Source organism: Phasianus colchicus, chromosome 7 (assembly GCF_987193195.1).
Source record: "Phasianus colchicus chromosome 7, bPhaCol1.hap1.1, whole genome shotgun sequence".
Taxonomy (NCBI): Eukaryota; Metazoa; Chordata; class Aves; order Galliformes; family Phasianidae; genus Phasianus; species Phasianus colchicus.
Genome location: NC_143442.1, coordinates 7,393,036 through 7,412,404, shown reverse-complemented (window position 1 = coordinate 7,412,404; position 19,369 = coordinate 7,393,036). Strand labels below are relative to the sequence as shown.

Here is a 19,369-nt window from a genome sequence, read left to right as displayed (position 1 = left end):
CTATGGGCTATAATGATGAAAAAATACGTTTTGAACAGCAACTATCAACTTATCATAAACTTCAAAGAAACGGAGAATTAAAAAAGTCTTTCACTATCTCCAGTTCTTAGAATATATGACTAGGCCTAAAATATTAAAATGTAAGAAAATCAATTATTGAACCACATTCCTTATTACTGACACTTTCTGTCAACTAAGTCGAGCTTCAGTTTTTCTGGCTTCTTATGGTGTATTTTACCATAGTGATTCTCCTTTTTGCACCTCTCCTTCAAGTTTAACTGTTTTCTTTCAATTCTTTATCACAGAAATAAGCTGCTTTATGATGCTCTGTAATGAAATAAAACCATTTTTTTAAAACTGCGAGGGGTTTTATTCATCATCTTCATCATGTGCAGGATTTTCCTCAGATTGACCTTCTCTTTCCTTTCCCAAAATAAATTCACTCATGTATTCATTCATTTTTCCATGCCTGGGAGCAGTACCAGGGTCTATGGAAACAGGATGAATATTCTCATGGTGCCACGATCTTATATCATTCTCTTTAACCTGTCCAAAATTGAATTATTCTGTCAGGTTTTTCTTACACTGCAGTGCAGCGTGATCTTCTATTTCTTCTACTATTACAGAGCACCTTTTGACAGCCCTGCTGACTCCCTTTACTTTAGAAATGACATCCCTATGATAACATTTTGAATATGATCAAGAATAAGTCTGCCAATAACTTAGAGAGAATTAGCAGGCTCCTCTGATTATTGACTGTAATTCATTTATAGCACTTGAAATACCAAAGAGAGGCACTTCAGTGCGTGATGAAATTGAAGCAGATGCTGCTCCTGAGTGTACAGCTGCTTACCCAGCAAACACAAAGCACAGTGTTCAGCACTCAGTTGTGAGCAGCCTGCCTGGTCTGTCTGAGCAGCTCTTCTCAGCCATGTATAAAGGAAAATGAAAGAGCTAACACGTTACAGTTTACCCAGATGTCAGGATTCATACCCCTGGCTACTGACCCACACTCCTGCACATCCTAAAGAGAAATTTCTAAAGCTTACGGTATTTTTTGTTTCTTAAACATAGAAGAGTTTTAAATGCAGATTTGTCAGAGTGGAAAAGACTGCTAAAATCAGTTAGTCCAACCACTGACCCATCAGCACCATGCCCAATAACCACGTCCCTAATAGTCACAGTGGACATACATTCCTTACTTACATTTAATCAAGTGTCAGCATCCTATAGCACCTTGAGGCAGTAAGTTCCACCAAGCAATTATGTGCTCTGTGAAAAGTTTTCTTTTTGATGACAAGAAGGTCCTTGCCCTACACAGATCCTTGCCAAGACCTGTAGTTGTCACATCAGGTGTGCCATGGAGCAGTCACCACTGGATAACATTTGCTGTTGAGAGGAGGTAATAAACAAAACCAGCATCTGCCTCTATATACGAGGGGAAAGGGTCAACAGGAACAGACAAATAGTGAGAAAAATATTCACAAAATAACAAACATTCATATTACGAAAACGGCGTTTGCCTTTCTATTCTGCAGCAGAATTGGATCTGTGTTTTCTTAGCTTCATTATGCTCGAGAGCACACAAGCAAAACCCATGAGGCTCATGTCATCTCTGTTAGATGCACACGTGGTCTTGGTCAAAGCAACAGTCCTCAGTGCTAATCCAACACCTAACTCCCTCACTAACCACAGCTCCCAGCCTGGGCTTAAATCAGATTATCTGTTTGCAGGCACCACTGCAATTTTTTCACCTGTTAGCTTCTGTAAAATATAGGCTATTCATAATTCCTTGAATACTTGTTTAGATGCTGGTCACAGAGTTCTTAGAGAGAAAGTACTTTAGGAAATTATTTGTCTTCCTTTTTTTTTTTTTTTTTTTTTTTTACATTTAAGTTGCTCACTAGCACACAATTGAACAAGGAATCGCAAGCTCCCAGGTCATTCAATAAGTAGGAGCCAGGTAGCTGTCTGTGCTCCAGGCTGAGTGATCACCCAGTCCTGCAGCGTATCTCAGCAGCATACTCATTTTCTCTTTTATTCTGGTTCTTTATCTGTTTTTTTCACCAGAGCCTGAACACTTTCCTGTAACACATTAAGCAATATGAATATTATATATCACCTCTGCAGTTCTCATTTTCATGTAGGCAGGAGAGTAAAATACATTAATGTTAATGATCACTTTATACCTCTTCAATTCTTAACCTGCTTCCAGCTTTTCAGGGCAAACCCCTTTACTGGTTAGACCATTTGGGCTTAGTGTTCATTCTGGTTTTGAAATGTAATGCAGGAACATGCCTTATATTTTAAGTAAAGCATATAGTAACCTCTCTAGAGCAGAGTAGTTTAGGATGCCCAGATTCTGCAAGGCACTCAAGGCCATTTCAATTAAGCAGGCACCCAAAAGACAAGCTGACAGCATGGGGTTAGGCAGCAAAGTGCCCACCCAGATGCCCCAGCCCAGTAGACAGGAGGACAGCAGCAACCAGGACCCACCAGTCCCAGTGCTGTCCCCACCAATGCAGCCTCTGTTCAGCATTTCTCTCCTAGCTGCCCAAGGCCTGCAGTCACTCCTCTGAGTTGTCGTTCTTTCTTTAGAAATATTTTTGAAAAGCCATATCATGATGTAAAAAAAAAAAATAAATCCCTATTAGTACTTATCTTTCCTCTAACATGATCTCCAGTTGTTTGTAGGCTTTGTTTAATATCATCCTTCCAATTTCAATGTTCTTATTCTGAGATAAGAAAAACAATTCACTGCCTTGAATTTCTTTTATCCATCCTAATTAGTTTTCTAATTAATTCATAACTCCAAAAGCCTTCATTTATTTCATGTTTCACTTTAACTTTCGAGCTGCCATAATCAGATTAGCAATCAAACCCATTTTGAAAATATTTCTTCTCTCAGGAAGCATGGAAAGCTTGCACAAAACTGCCTCTGTGAATCTAATAAGCTTACTGCTTCTGCTTTGTTCTCCCTGATCTAATTTTCAAGTTTGCAGACATCCCACTCCATCTGATGTGAACTTACTCGCACAAGGAGGATTCTTTCCCCCAGCAACAACACTGTTATTATTAGTTATTTGTATTACAGCTCTTGGAAAGGAAACAGCTGTAGGGAGCTTAGTGCACCAAGAGAGAGGGCACAGAGCACCTGGAGCCATGGGCTGAACCACGCTGCTGCTCTGCAGGGACACTGCATACATACCTGGAAAGAAGGTCTTCCACAATAAAGGGACAAAGACAACTGCAGATCAAATGGATGTGGCAGAGCAGAAGCAGATATCCGTATCCTTCCCCAGAACACTCTTGCCCTAATTCAAGAAAGCATCACTCTTTGAAATAGCACTTAAGTGTATGCTCGTCCTTGAGTATCCACTCAGTCCTGCTGGAGTCTCTGGAAGATAATCATCCTTGAGAGCACAGTGAGGAAAGACAGATTTGGGATGTGACTGCAGTCCAGCCAAATTGGGATCTGGAAAATGTAGCCTGAGAAGTAGAAAGTCATTGTCACAGCAAATTTACGGCGTATTACTATCACAGATAGTAGGAAGTAAACGCAACGATCTCTTGTTCAACTGATACACTCATTTTTGCCACTTTTTCACTGTGAAACAGAGAAAAAAATGTACAACACTTCCTACAGCATCCCCTCTATTATTTCTACTATCAAACTCTAGAGAAATTTGGACTTTATCCCATGGTAACACTGCAACAGTTCCATAAAAATCCCAGCAAATACTATCTTATGTTCGCTCTCACCTTCTGGGCCTTTTAGTACCTAAAGGGAGCCTACAAACAGAAGGAGAGTCAACCCTTTGAAAGGGTAAATAATAGCAGGACAAGGGGAAATGGTTTTAAGTTGAGGGAGGGAAGATTTAGGTTGGATGTCAGGGGAAAGTTCTTCACTATGAGAATGGTGAGGTGCTAGAACAGGTTGCACAGGGAGGTTGTGGATGCCCTGTCCCTGGAGGTGTTCAAGGCCAGGTTGGATGGGGCTCTGGGCTGCCTGGTCTAGTATTAAATCGGGAGGTTGGTGGCCCTGCATGTGGCAGGGGGGTTGGAGATTCATGATCCTTGAGGTCCCTTCCAACCATGGCCATTCTATGATTCTGTAAATAGCTCCACAAAGGACCTACTCAAAACCGCTCAAACACATCACACATTGAGGCCACAGTCTTTATGTTTTCAAAAAAGTTTAAAATGCTGGATCATGCTATTTTCTTTTATATGCACATAAACAGAAAGGAAAATGCGAAGAAGTAACATAAGTGACTTCTTAGTTTATACAAACATACAAAGAAAAGCAGCTGAAAGTAGCCCAACTTCAGTGCAGGTTTTGCAGATGCGAGTTTTTAAACTCTTTGGACACATCAAAGCATAAAAGTTATACAATCTAATTAAATATCCACCATCTTACCTTCAGAAAGCCCTACAGCATCTGGTCAAGGTTTATGCTACAGTGAAAATTTGGACATATGTAGAAGTAGAGGAATGAAATGGTGAGCTCTGCTGGGTTACTCTAAGGACAAGTTTTGCTGGATAAAAGCCACTGTGTGAGAGTTTTACCAAGGGTGAAAGGCTCATGCATACAGATGAAGAAAGCCTTGAACAAGACAGCTAGAAAAAAGAATTTGTAATAAATATAAATCGCCACACATTTGTAACACAGAAGTCTTTCTTGCTTTTGGAATCTTTCAGAAGAAATCTAAGTGGCACGGCATGACAGTTCAGTTTGAATTACTTGCATTAATTAACATTCATTTCTTTTTACTACAGTATAGCAGTATTGTCACCATTTCATCTTTCAAAAAGTGTTAACAACATTAAAAACAACTCTCATTATGAGAGAACATCGAATGCATTCATTCTCACTAAAGACCACACGCTCTGCTCATAGCAGCTTTCAATGAATTCACAGTATTTGTATGTTTGCACATCAGACATTTGAATTCACGAACTGTGGATTCAGGGCTGAAACTGAGATTAAAAAAAAACATAGACAGATTTTTCTTCATCTAAAAACATTCTGCCACGCTTTCATATAAAACAACCCAGCAGCTGACAGTAGCCAGATTACAATGTTTGTGTGGGCTGCTGGAAATAATCTGCCATTAATTTTCAAATAATTTCTGGATGCTGCCAGTAGCATGAAGTTCAATGCAATTTTTTCTTTCTTTTTTTTTTTTAAAAAAAAAAAAAAACAAATGAAACTCATTCAGAGTTCATCTGCTTACAAAAGCAACGCAAGAGCTTTGCTCGCGGCCCCCACACAGCGAGCACAGGCATGTTTGTGGAGCTCTACTAAGGTACAGCACTCAGCTGCTTCCAAAAGGACCTTACTGCTTCCCTAAGCATCTTCCATGAAGGATTTAATACTTGCCATCATCTCCTTCTGCTGCGCATTCCTCTGCCTGACATGTGAGATAGGATGAGTACACTTTCATTACTCTTCCTGTTTTGGCACCTCACACTGACAGCCAGCTCCAGGGAAAGCACAGTCCCTCAGGATCTGACAGGAGTGAAAAAGAAAGCAGGCTGAATTTGGCAAATGCAATCAGTTTCAAAGGCAATCCCATAAACTTTCTTAGGCTAGAGTCTGACAGTACCTGCTGTCAGAGATGTTTGCCCCTTTTCAACACCCCCAGCTCCAGAAGTACTTACCATAGCTCACTACATCCCACTTTTATCAGAAGGACACAAAAGAACAGAACAGCTCTGACAATTACACGACTGGCCATACATCCCTGCACTTATTTCCTAGAGGCGCCCCATATGCTGTAGGAGATATGAACCCTTCACCAAGCACCTGGGGAATATTCGTTGTATGAACAACAACAAATATGCAGGTCTCTGTTTACGTACTGTTCTGACAAAAGTCTTTAAGTTGCTCTTGCAAGCACCAAAGCCTTGTTTTCTGACACTGAGATTTTACAGTCCTCCTGAAGAGGTAAGAAATAAGTTGCTTTCACTTCAAAGTACTTAATCCCCTTCCCAGGTCCTTCCCATAGTCACCTGCATAACAAACTAAAAAGGGAAGCCTGGTATTTTATTTTCATATCACTTATTTCTCATGAGATATAGAAATGTTTTCACCTAGCTTTGTATACTTCGGTAGAAATGTTGATGACCCCACATAATCAGAGTATCACAGAATCATTAACATTGGAAAAGACCACTAATATCATCTAGTCCAACCATCACCCATCCCCTCTATGCCCACTAACCACATCCCTCAAATCCATAGAAACGTCTCATTTCCCCCAGAAGCAGCTGTCTCTCCGCTGACCGTGCAGGGATCCCAGAGCAACGGCTGTCCCAGACTGGATGCCTCATACAAGGTAAATCCAGTCCCCTTCAATGTACCCTAAGTACTAAAATGCCCTGACAGCTACTAACTTGCCTTTGTGTTCGTTCTCGTCCTTCACACTGCCACAGACATGGAGAAGGCACTTGTTCTTCCCATACAACCTCTAAGAATTGAAATCTTGTTGGGCTTCTCTTGTCTCTTACCTTTGGGAGCAGAAAGGAGAAGAGAGCATTTATCTTTTACAGTACATGAATGACACAGGTTTCAAAACCACAGTGGACTGAATAAGCAAATACAAATATTACTCTGTATGTATGAAAAATGATATCAGTAGAGAACACCAAAATACATCTTTGAGACATTTCCTTAGTGGAGGGAGAAATAAATAAAAGCACACAACAAAATTTTTAGAGCAGTTAGTGATTTCACTTTGGAAAACCTACTAGGAACATAGTTAATAACATAATATATTCTTATTTTTTGTGAGAAATGATTATTTGGGTTTATAAATTATGACAATTTCTTGTAAATCTGATCAGCCAGCCAGTAATTAATAGCATACAATTGCTTTGTGTCCTTCTGCACAAGTGCAGCAGTGCTGGGTCATGTGTGCACCAAATGCTCAGCTTAGCTTGCAGGAGAGCCCAAATCAGCTGCACACACACAGAAGAAAGCAGTTTACAAGTGCTAAACAGCCATCAGCAGCAGCACAGTGGGAAGCTCTCATTTTTACTGTAAGAAAGAAGAAGGTGATTTGACTCTGGTATTTATCAAATCAACACTCAAACTCTCTAATCTGCTGTGTTTCCATCTTTCATGCTTTGGATCCATGAAGGAGCTGAACTCTGCATGACCAAGTTATTTCTCAGCGCTGCAGATGAACACTACAATTTTTAACTATGGATTGAGTCCTGAAGAGGAATGAGAGAGTGCCGAAAAGTCAAAGCCAGGCAGCTGAAGGTGGCTTGGGAAATTCTGGAGCAACAAGTCTTATGATGAACAACCAGGGAACTGGGCCTGTTCAGTCAGGAGAAGAGAAGGTACAGGGGAGACCTTATGGCTCTCTACAACTCCCTGAAATGAGGCTGTGACAAGGTGGGGATTGGCCTCTCCTCCCAGGTAACAGTAATAGGATGAGAGGAAATGGTTTTTATGTTGTGCCAGGGAAAGTTCAGGTTGGATGTTAGGAAAAACTTCTCTGAAACTCTTTCAAGCACTGGAACGGGCTGCCCAAGGAGGTGGTGGAGTCACCCTCCCCAGAAGTGTTCAAGGCTGTGGAGATGTGGCACTGTGGGATGCTGCCAGTGGGTATGGAGGGGATGGGGTGAGATTGGAGTGGATGATCTTAGAGATCTTTTCCATCCTTCTTAAAGTGTTTGCAGTTGAAATTAATATTGAAATGCTGTGTGAGACAACCACAGCTCAAACAGGAAATTCAAGAGGTCCATCTGAGCTCTAACTTCTGCTTTGTTTTAAAGTGAAACGGAGTTCCACTTTAACTCTGAAATCACCCAGAGCTTCATAGGGAGAGACGATGAGAAGCCGAACCAGAGGTCGGCAGACCACAGTGAGAAGACACATCATCCAAGCACAGGAAAGAAGTTTGCACAGTGCTGAGTAAAACCTAAATTATAATTCTTGTTCTAAGTTGTTACATATCCTTAAGAAAAAAATGAATGCAATACAGTGGTGGTGTTAAAGCCTCAGTGGAGCCTGAAGCGATTTGGATTTCATCTCTTGCTCTTCTTATTACCTACCAACAGACAGAAGCCAAAATCCCATTACAAAATCAAGCAGCTTTCATCTCCAAATTAGCACAAACTCTCCATGATGCTGGTGAGCACTGCCCTCCATTTCTCAAACAAAAAGACAAATAGCAACAGAGCAATTTTCTGGAGCCAGAGAGAAACAAGTGCAAAGCCCCAAATGTGATTTAACATCTTCCCATGCTTTTATAAACTGAGCAGCAGCATAAAATGTACCCCTAGTTGAGTTGTGCTGGCACTAAGTCAGCAAGTACTCTAAATCAGGAAGTCAGTAGAACTGAACAAACATACCTGTGACCAAGCCATCCTGAAAAGAAAATGGTTGGAAAAAAAAACGTTAGAAAATACAGCCCTGTGAAGACTGTGCTCCCCAAACAGTTCTGGTCCCAGTCAGCTCTCCTGAGTCACAATAAATCTCACCTTGATCACCTCTACCCTACAGTATCCTTTGCCTCCTGCTTGTATTGGGATTTTTCCTCAGGACAGTACTTGAGCAACTATGCATAAGAATCATAGAATTGTTTGAGTTGGGACCTTTAAAGACCATTTGGTCCAACTCCTCTGCAATGAACAGGGACACCAACAGCTCCATCAAGTGCTCAGAGCCCCATCCACCTTGAGGTGTCTCCAGGGATGGGGAATCCATCACATCTTGGGGAAACCTGCTCCAGTGCCTCACCACCCTTATCATAAAAAACATTTTCCTTACATCCAATCTAAATCTCTCTCTTTTAGTCTGAAACCATTTCCCATTGTCCTATCACAACAGACCCAGATGAGTTTGTCCCCTTTTTACTTATAGTTCCTATTAGAGAACTTGTGCTACAAGCTCCTACAACCCCGACCACAGCATTTCACATCTTACCATAACAAAAACCCTGCTTTAAGCATAAAGCATGTCACTTTTATCAAAAGTCTCCAACTTCAAAGGGAAACCACAACAGAACAGGGCATCAAACAGATCCATGGGGCTTGTAAATGTTTATATAGCTCCTAAGAGCAAGACTCTTACGGCTCATTTTCTCAGCTAGAAAAGAAATCCGGTTTTCTCCTTTTTTTTCCTGCTTTTCATTTTTTTCCTTATTAAAAAGAAAAGAACAAAATTAGATTAAAAAAAAATCCTACTTCAAGTCAGAGATTTGGTAGCAAAGAACGTGGTCAGCATGTAAAATTCAGGACATCTATTCCTATAAAAGTAACATTTGAAAGCTTCTACTCAATTAGTGCTGCCAGTACAAATTGTTTTCACTGGAAACGACATGATAAAATGTTAAACAGCAGGTGGGAGCTCCATTATTAAACGCCCAGGAGGAAACCAGAGGAAGGATTTTTTTTAATCTGCAGAGAATTGACCGTTATTATAATTGAGTAACCTTCTTTAAAAAGAGAAACCAAGCTAAATTTTCCTGACCTTAATTGCTTTGCATAACTTTGTGTCATCTTTTATTGTTTTTCCTGCCCTAAGTGTCACTTGATATTCATGACAATCCATAAAGCCTATCACTCGTGATAATTGATGTCATTAATATACATTCTTTGATGGCCTTTCTGTCATCATTAGCCAACCATATGGGATGTGAAATCAATGATCTGAACTATGCCGTTAATAACAACTTAGGTGTGAATGAGTTTTTCTAAAAATAAGTATTCTGCAAGTTATTTAACTTTTATCATCCCAGTAGACAAACAATAACCTTATCGAGAGAGCTGAGAGAATGCACGGACACACAAGACAGAGGTTTCCTGACTAAACACTGCCCTCAGGCATATAGAGCACCCTGGCTGCTATTTCCCCAGCAAGATTTGAGCCAAAGCCCACAGAGTGGGCAGATGCCAAGATCCAATTCCTTCTCCCGTGACTGAAATCCTCCCTCAGTGACAGCTTCTTAGGAGTGATGTGGCTGAAGATGAGATCTGGTTGACAATCTCTTTACAAATGATGTGCTGTCAAGCAGAATGCAACTTGATTTGTGCATTTGCAATGGAAACCATCTAAAATGTTTACTCACAAGCTCAGCACATTTGCTGAAAAGAAATTAAAAGATATTATGGCCCAGAAAATTTTAATGCCATTTTATGAGAACGACTTTAAAGGCTATCATTGCGCTACATAAATAGTGTTTTACTGTTTAAAATGGAATAATTATCAATAGAAAAACCACTAGCAAGGTTGGGAAAGAAATGGCCCAACCCGTCTCCAACAATGCAAGCTGGGCAGTGGCAGCACCGAGTGAGGAGATGGTGGTTGCAGTAGGGTCGCTGGAATTTCCATACTTATTTTCCTTCATCACTGCAGTTTTCTACTGGAGATCAAGACAGCCTTGACTGGGTTATTTCTATGTTGTACTATGCTTTTCCATTGCTGCCTGATCCCTTCTTGCTTTGAAGTGGACCACAAGGACATACCTCCCTGTTTTCAATCATCTGTTCTTTGGGAAAAAGAGAACACGGGAATCACACTTCAGCAGCAGCAGCCAGGTTTTATTCTCACCCCTTACAATCAAAGGAAAACCTTTAAGAGGCTACAGCAGCATTTTGGCACCTGTCAATTTTGTGTTTCACTAAAACTCATTTCCTTGCAGCCTCCTCAAATTAATGCTGGTGGCTAACACATGGCCATCCAGCTGACTACAAAGTTCAGTTCAGATTTCATACAAACTGCAATCCACGATCCCTCTTTAAAAAGGTGTTTGTTTTCATTCTAGATTTAATTATTTTAATTGCCAGCCATTAGAATTTGCTTTCGTTAGCTTCACATAAAGCAAAGCATTTTCTCCTTCTACAATCACTAACTAACTCACGTAAGAGAAAATACATTACATTGATTTTCTACCATAGGAAATACCTCAAGGAAAGGATTGATTTTCCTCCAGAGGAAACAAGACGTTAATATTTTTAATCCAGCTGCTGCATTCACTCATCGTGTACAATATGAAGAACTGGGCCATAAAAGTGAAATTAAATGCAGAATAGCACAGATCACTCTTCTCTCATGTTATCTTCAAGTATTTAGTATTTCAGCAGGGCAAAACATAAACCCTTTAGCATTATCTGCACCCATTTTCCAGTGGGTTCATACTTATTTATGCTCCTTTCTGGGATGCTTTTTGGACAAGACATATTTTGTCACGTCTGATTTCAGTGAGCGGACTCTGGATGCAGAATTAGCCACAAAATTTGAGCATGAGTAGAAAAGCTCAGCCCTGTGCTACAGACCTCTATAATATGTCACTTCCATGAAACTTTATGACTGAAGATACAATTCACAGGCAGCTTAAAAGATTTTATACAGGGTCTGCATCATCTTTGACTATAAAAAAATATAAAATATAAATTTTCGCAGTGCAAGGATGTAATTATATCAAATTTAAATAAAACCCATTCTGAATAAAGAAGGAAAAAAAGCTAGAAATAACAGCTCTAAGCACCGTGAAGTTTGCAGCTTGAATGCTACATCAGAGCTTGGACTAACCCTTAGTGAAATTACATCAATCACTATATTCTCCTGAGGTCCTTATCATGGACAAGCTGCTGCTGAACAGAGGATTCCTCTATATGTCACATTTGCAAAAAGCATTGCTTCCCTTCTCTGCACTGCATGCACAAGGGGAAAAATCAGCTTTCTGCACTCTGCATGCCTGCGGGAGAAGTTGAGTACTATGCACTATGTTCTCTGTTTTTCATGCAAAAAAATCCATGTGCCATCATAACCCATTCCTGGGCAGATGGTGAGACCAGGGCAAAGCAGTAAGGCGAGCCTGTGTCAGCAGTGCCCCAGTAAAGCAGGAGATCTGTTTCTGAGCAAACACTAGGATCCTCCTTGATTAGGGCTTAGTAGAGTAGATGTCAGGCAAGTGAAATCGTTTTGGACAGCATTTTCAGTACCTGTAAACAAAGTATCAGTAAAAGGTTGAATATGTCCTGTCTTTCACACTGTGGAGAGATGCAGTCATTGATCGGGACGTTGGGCTGCTGAATTATTGAAAGAAAGACTGATTATCTTTGCATCTAAAGTGGCACAAGGCATCAATAAGAAACTTTCCACACTCAGCACCACTACAGGCAGCTCCTATTTTAAGGAAAATATGTTGGCTGTTAGCAGAAACTTGACTTTTCTCACTGTTACTCAGTGATCATCTGCAATTAAAAAAAAAGATAATTAGTTTTAGCTTAATAGCTCTGAAATCAAACACAATGAGTGTCATAACAGACTCTGGAGATTAAATGCAGCTTCTAGGGTCTTATTTTAATTGCTCAACAAAACACACAACCCTAATTCTTCCAGCATGCCTCTTCTATGAATGTACCAGGAGTGTCCATGTCTCCCTTTGGTCTCGATTTATCCATGAAGTTCCCTTTAACATCATGAGAGTTGTACACGTTAAGGTGAAAAATAACCTAAAAAAAAAAAAGGAAAACTGGCATATTCACTTCAGGTGTGTATTCATCATATCTCAGCCGTGCAGATGGCACAAAGAAAAGGCCCCACAAATGTTAAGAGATAGAGTCTTCCAGCCACTCAGCAAAGGAAACCAAAAGCTGGTGCCCATTTGCCACATGCAGGAGGCAATCTGTGCATCAGTGGCTTCTGCTCCCAGTGATGTAGGTACACCAACGTGGGCTCTGGGAAGTTTTTCCTTCCTCACAGGCATACTCATTTCCCAAACTTTATTTTCTAGCTCAGGCAAAACTCTATTCATTTGCCTTTCTATCATTTTTCCTCCAAGGATTTGACTGCCTTTTTATATTTTACCCAAGCTCAAATAGGTTCCATGACAGGCTTCAATAATAGCTACTGAAGGGATGTGAAGCCAGGAATCTCCTGTAAGACCTCCGTGCTCATTTGATGTTCATCACACACCAAAAAGCAAATGAATCCACAAAAGGCATTCACAGATGCACTGTCAGCCATGCTGGTGAAATATCCCAGACTCATCATCCTTCAAGATTCAGCATTTACACTGGTGAGATCTCACATGAAAGAAGAACTACTACTTTGAAAATAAGAAATTCTGATTTCCCAAAGATTTCAGAAGTCCCCAAGGCCATGCAAACACACAAAGATATTTCAAGTCTCACAACCAGCCACAGTCTCAAACACTTTGCCCTCTTGCCAAGTTACCAGTTTCAGTGTCCACAGGCATCAAGCCAGAACCACAGTATGGGACAGACCGCTGAACATCATGGCTTATCCTCTGCCTTTGCAGCTGAGCTGAACAGCTCAGTTTCCAGGGAACAGGCTGATTTCTTTAACCCATTTCTAATTTTGAAGTTACCTTCCTATGAGCACTGAAGGAAAACCATACTTGTGCCACACTTGCTTGGGTTATGGAGTCCTGTTCAATATCACTACAGAAAGCAAGCTTGGCAATACCTGAGCTCCCCTGTCAGTGAGATGTGACTGATGCACAATTCAGCTACACAAGGGGCTGGACACAAAAGAACAGTCCATCCACAAATAGCAGATGATTACAGCTGAACGCACACCAGGAGGGAACTCACACTGATGGGCTGGAGAGAGAAACGTTTGCAGATATAGCTCAGTCCCTCCAGGGGCTGATTGTGCCTGCCCACCATGGTCCAACAGACCGGAACAGCAAAGGAACACACCCCCATTCCCATCAGACAACAGCAACAACATAGTTTCTATAGCCCTTTGCAGAATAGAAACTTTCAGTCTATCAAAGAGCACCTTAGCACCAATCTGCATGCCTATGTTAGTTGTGTTAAAGCCTGTACAACAATCTACCTGGACGTGAAGCCATCAATATCCAAGAGTACTATAGAGGACACAGCCACATGGACCAGTAGGAGCCACCCTGGATGTCCAACATTCTCCTGCACCTGCTCATGTAATGTCCTGGTCACAGTGATGTCCCCATCACAATCCTCCAGTTTTCAGTGGCTTCAGGTTTAAGGCTATGGCCCCAAGCTGTTCCTCTGGTGAGACGGCATCTTGTGCCACCAGTCTGTCCGTGCAGAGGATAGCACATCCTTGCTGACTTGTGCAGGACATCTGAAAATGTCCTCTGCACAAAAGCTAAAAGGAAAGAGCAAGCCTTTGGTCATCCTTTTAGTGTATTTTAGTGTATGACGCACTGGGAAATACTTAGGGATTATTGCAAAAAAAAACATATGCAAAACCTAACAAAACAATAAGCCGTTTAAAAGTGAAATGTCACTACATATTTGAGAGCAATTCATAGTAAAATTGTCACAAGCTGCTGCCAGTTTGTTTGATTGTATTAAGCTGTTAGCCTAGCAAATGTCACTCTTATTAGTTTGTTTTCCACATGTGGCATCTTGTTACAGACTTCGACTGAACATCCCAAAAAGCAGTGATTATCTGCAGTTATTCATTCTGGCACAAAGATCCCCAGATGAGGATATCCAGCCACTGCTCACTTATAAATAAATGTAAACTCAAACACCTTAGAGCTATTAAGGAGACAGGCAAAGTTTGCTTATTCTGCCCCAGGTACTTACATCACATCTGTTCTCCTCCAGAAATAACATTACTACTATGCAGTTCAGAAGAGACTGTAAATCAGCCCTCGTGAAACAGGATATATTCATAGTTGCCATTTGCTATTGCCAACCACTTATAGATTTCCAATAAACAAGTCTCATTCACTGCAGAAATTAGATAATTGAAACTATCTGTTTGCTTTCAGGTTGTGGTCTCAGAGGTGATGCTTGCGTGTTGCACAAGTAGGGGACAGCAGCCGTAACCCACTCCCACCATCCTCTGCTGCCCATTTGGTTTGTCAGTAAGTTTGTCAGTATTTATGAGATACTGGAGATGGTTGGTCAGCTTCTATCACTTGCTATTCTGCCTGAGGAACACCATTTTTTCTCCTCGTTACTAACTCTATCTCAGCAGAGATATTGAACAATGATAACAGTATGGAATCCTGTCAAAAGAAGCAGTCCCTAATCGTTCTGTTGTCTCTTCCATGTTTCAGATTGCTAACTATACATTATTATGCAGGAGTAAATACATCAGTATATTTGCTAATATAACAAATACTGCCTAACAAATCGGTGTGCAGCCATTTCCATTGAAGATTAACGTATCTAATAAAGAATTAATTACATTTCTCTGCCTTTATGATTAAAATCTCAGAAGCAAATATGAATATTTTGTATTAGTCTGTGCAGTGAGGTAGCAAAGGCAGGGAACTTTTTGCATGAAGTACAGTCTAAGGACATATATCTGTATTCACATCTCTAGTTCAAACAAAAGACAAAAAGAAGGATTCCCATTCATTAAATTCATCTATATAGTTTCTCTTCAGCTAGAACCATATTTCAACCACTGCTCACTCCAACAAAAGTCCACTTAGCCATTAACTGTTCAAAACCTATATTCAACTATGGCACAAGAAAAGGTATCTTTCTCTTTCCATGCTACGCTTTTTTTTTTTTTTCAGATCATGATCAGACTAGTCACTCCCTTACTAAAAATTTTTTTTAAATAAACAGATGTAGTAGCAGATAATCTCTCAGTTGATGGAGGTGGTGATTGGATGACCTATCACATATTTGTCAGACACAAAGCAGCAAATTCTCTCAAACTTCTATTTCTTAATAGTTTTCTGTTTTTTAATAGAATCAGTCTGTGCTCAGTTCGTGTGAGATAACATGAGCTCTGCAACAAGGACATACCCAAAGAGCGCGTGATATGACTCTCTTCCATTCTGATGTAGAACTTTGCTGCAGAGGCAGCTTTGGAAACAGATCATTTTCACTGCACTCAGAGACTCAGAATTTCATGCGGTCCATGTTAACAAACATGACTGTGTCAAAGGAAAACTCAATTCACATTATTAATTCTTCTCTACAGAATGAAAAAACATGTGAGAGTCTTAGCTTCAGCTGGGACAGAATTATTTTTAACAGTAGGCTGCTCAGAAGCATTGAGTACTCTGCCTTTTTATCTCTTATAATACTTTCACACTACATTCTGCATCATTCATTTCAAGATCAAAATGATATTCTTACTCTTACTAAGAATATTTAAACTATGATATACCTGCAGAGAAATACACAACTGCTCTGCAAGAGAACGCTTCAAATATTGAAGCCGGCAAGTCCTTTAGCCATAAGCCAATAATTCATTGCACTTGTTAGAATTGAAATATGCAATACCAAAAAAAGAATATAATTATAATTTACAGGGACAGTATTCAGTGAATGGTTTGATTCAAGTCATCTGCATGTGCTGCTTTCAACAACCATCCTTCTGCATGAAAAACTTAGAGTTCAAACAGAACAAATGGAGAACTGGAATTCATGTTGGTGTTTTATTCCACACAATGACCATTCAAATAGAAAAATCCCCACTGATTACAATTATTTATGGGCACTGGTAAGGATAAGAAACTATTTTAGCTAATTTATGAAGATTAGAATAGCCTTGCCCTATAGGAAAAATATATATAATCACCTTCTAAAATAAATTTTATATCAGGAAAGAGCTAAAATTCTGGCAGCGTGGCCACATTAGCAAGGAGTAAACACAATAGTATTGATTAAAATTTGCATAATATCTGCTTAATTAAAAATACAGCATTCTATATTACAGCCAATATATTAATATACTTTTCAACCACTTTTACAAGATCAACACATTTCTAGTTTTAAAATATTTTGTTGAAGTAGTTTGCCAAATCAGGAGCTAAAATGTACAACATTTTTTCCATTAGTTTTAAGTAATTGAAATGCAAAGTGCTGAGCAGTTAATCTTTCCAGGCAGAAAAAGCTGCCTGCTGTCAGATTTATTTATTTTTTTCTTTTTTGCCACTCTTTGTAGAGTCAATAACAAGTGTCTAAACCCAGGAAATGATGTAGGGTAGTGTTCAGAGGTAAGGATATGATAAGGTGATGTTTGCATTCTGGATAATATGGGAAAGTCCAACATGTACACAGGAAGATTCTTCTCCATGTCAACTAATTAGCATGTTTATTGGATGCATTAATTATTCTGACAAGCTCGTGGACTGTTAAGTGTGTTAACTCTTTCTACACTCTCTTCCTACATGCCTTTCCAGGCATTGTTTACATGCCAGCCAGCACAGGTAGGTTTCCGTATCTAATTTAAGCCAAATGAAATAGTTGTTTTCAATTCTAGCATGTATTAGAAGTCAAAAATAAATATGATTCCGTTTCAAAATGCACCCAACTAAAATACAGTTTGGTAAAAATCAGAAAACCCTTGACATCTTGTGTCTGAGCATGGGGTGCTATCTGAATCTCAGGAAGATGGATTAGATTTAAGCCTACATCTGAAAAACAAAGATCCCCATATCTACACAGCCACCAGAGATAAGAACAGAGTTGTCTTAATTCTCAGTGAATGACTGCCATATAAACTACACAGCTTTCTGATGCATCCCAAAATGCAGTTCCTATATACATGTCCAATATAAAAAACTGCTGAAGTATTCTCAAGCTAAAGAGTTGGAATACTAAAACCTCACCTGCAGCCTCACATGTCTGGTTTCTGCTATCCTCCCATTCCAGGCACTGTTTTGTCACCTGCTTTATGCACTCCTACCAAGGTTCCATAGCACAGCTGAGACTGCCAAACAAGCTTCAGAGGATTGGTTTTATTTCATCTTTGTCCTGTGCCATGACACAACTTTTGGGCAGCAACACAGATATGTCCTATTTTCTCCTACTTTTCTTCTTTCTCATTTATTTTCTACTTCCTCCAACGTTATTTCTCATGTCTATTTTCCCTGTGCTTCAAGTTTCCTAATCCCATTTCTGCCTCTTCACACCCACATCTTATCCCATCTTACCTGGTTTCTCCTCTCGTTCCCTCATATGCTTCCTGCAGAAAAGTTGCTATTATTGACATGAATATATATGAAAGGAAAAATTGGTCTTTAATAGCTTGCAGTTGCTGAGCTCTGATGGTGCTAGCTATGGCTTTTTTACATCCCACAGAATGTTTTTCTAAAGATTTCTTGTTACTTCTGTTTGCATATTACGTACCAGCAAGATGGGGCCAAGGACAAAACACCTTAAATGCCTCATAATGGGGACATCACATAGGGTTGTTTTTTTTTCCCCAGTTCAGCTTCTCCTGGTTTCCTTTTTGTCTCAAAAACTCAGACACAAATCTAATTATCGGCATTTCAGACCATCATTAGCAAAGTAGACACAAAGTGAATTAATATTACTTCAGGGAGATCATTACTTTTACAATCCCACCAAGTTTTTTAATATAACTTTCATTAGAGCTGTACCCCCAAGCATTTTGGAAAAGAAAAAAAAAAAAAACAAGAACACACTTGTGAGGCTGAATAACTTTGAGGTAAAAAGAGAGAACTTAAGAATCTACATAAAAGGAAAAATAGAAAGTGAAGTAAAATCCAGAGAACAGTGGCTGTCACTGAGCTAGTAATAATAGTCACAGGCAGATCCAAGCTCATCTGGCTGATAGCGACCTGATACAGGCTGAAATGACAAAGAAACACCTGTAATAAATACAATGGTCTGCAGATAGGTATAGAGAGAGTTAAGAAAAACCAAAGCTGGTTTCACTGCTGGGGTATTTCAAGAAGCAAATGAAAACTACTGCTGCTTTTCCTCTTCAAATTATGAGCACAGCTGCATCATCCTTTGGGATGGACAAAGTAGCATAAGCCACTACAGCAGAAGAAATCTTGGGATGCTCCATGCTTGTTCAGGAGACATCTCAGCAGCAGCCTGCTACTGCACAAACAGAAGAGTTTCTACCAAGAAACAAGACCTCACAAGAGCTGTTAGCTAACCGTGCCTGCATGCTTAAAGGCAGCTCCTGTCCTGGTGCAACTCAAACAGAGCTCCAGTCAGTGACTACAATGCAGGAATCAGTATCGAGCAACTATATAATGGCACAGGTGTGCACATAGTTAACCTTCAAAATCACTAGACTCATGTACCTCTTTAAGCATGTCAAAATTTACATAGTATTAAATATGGTATTAAATATGCTTTGTTTTCCTGGGCATCTCCAACCATACTCGTGAATAAGTAGCAAAATCAACTCAAAAGGCAAGAACAGCCAAAGGGAGTGAGATTAAAAAGAGAGGAACAGAAATGAAACAACAAATCAAGCACAGTTGTTAAGATGCCTTAGTTATTATGATGATAAAGTTAATTTATTCTCACCACTAAGATACATCTTTTAGATGAGGTAACTGAAGTTAGCTATAAAGCTTCCTCTTTCCCATGGGAAGAAAGGGGATCCAAGCAGGCAGTGAAGATCACCAGCCAAAACACTATTACACAAAAGATTAGA

The 19,369-nt window shown here is 39.8% G+C and overlaps 1 long non-coding RNA gene across 1 annotated transcript in view; it reads right to left on the bottom strand.

Annotated features, from left to right (window-relative positions):
• Positions 1-5,273: 5,273 nt before the first annotated feature.
• LOC149917202 (uncharacterized) overlaps positions 5,274-19,369 on the bottom strand; it is a 44,176-nt gene continuing 30,080 nt past the window's right edge. Inside the window, exons 2-3 of the long non-coding RNA XR_016467990.1 lie at positions 6,404-6,513; positions 5,274-5,512 (exon numbers count right to left, since the gene is read on the bottom strand). This is a non-coding gene — a long non-coding RNA (uncharacterized LOC149917202). The remainder of the gene's footprint in view (positions 5,513-6,403; positions 6,514-19,369) is intronic.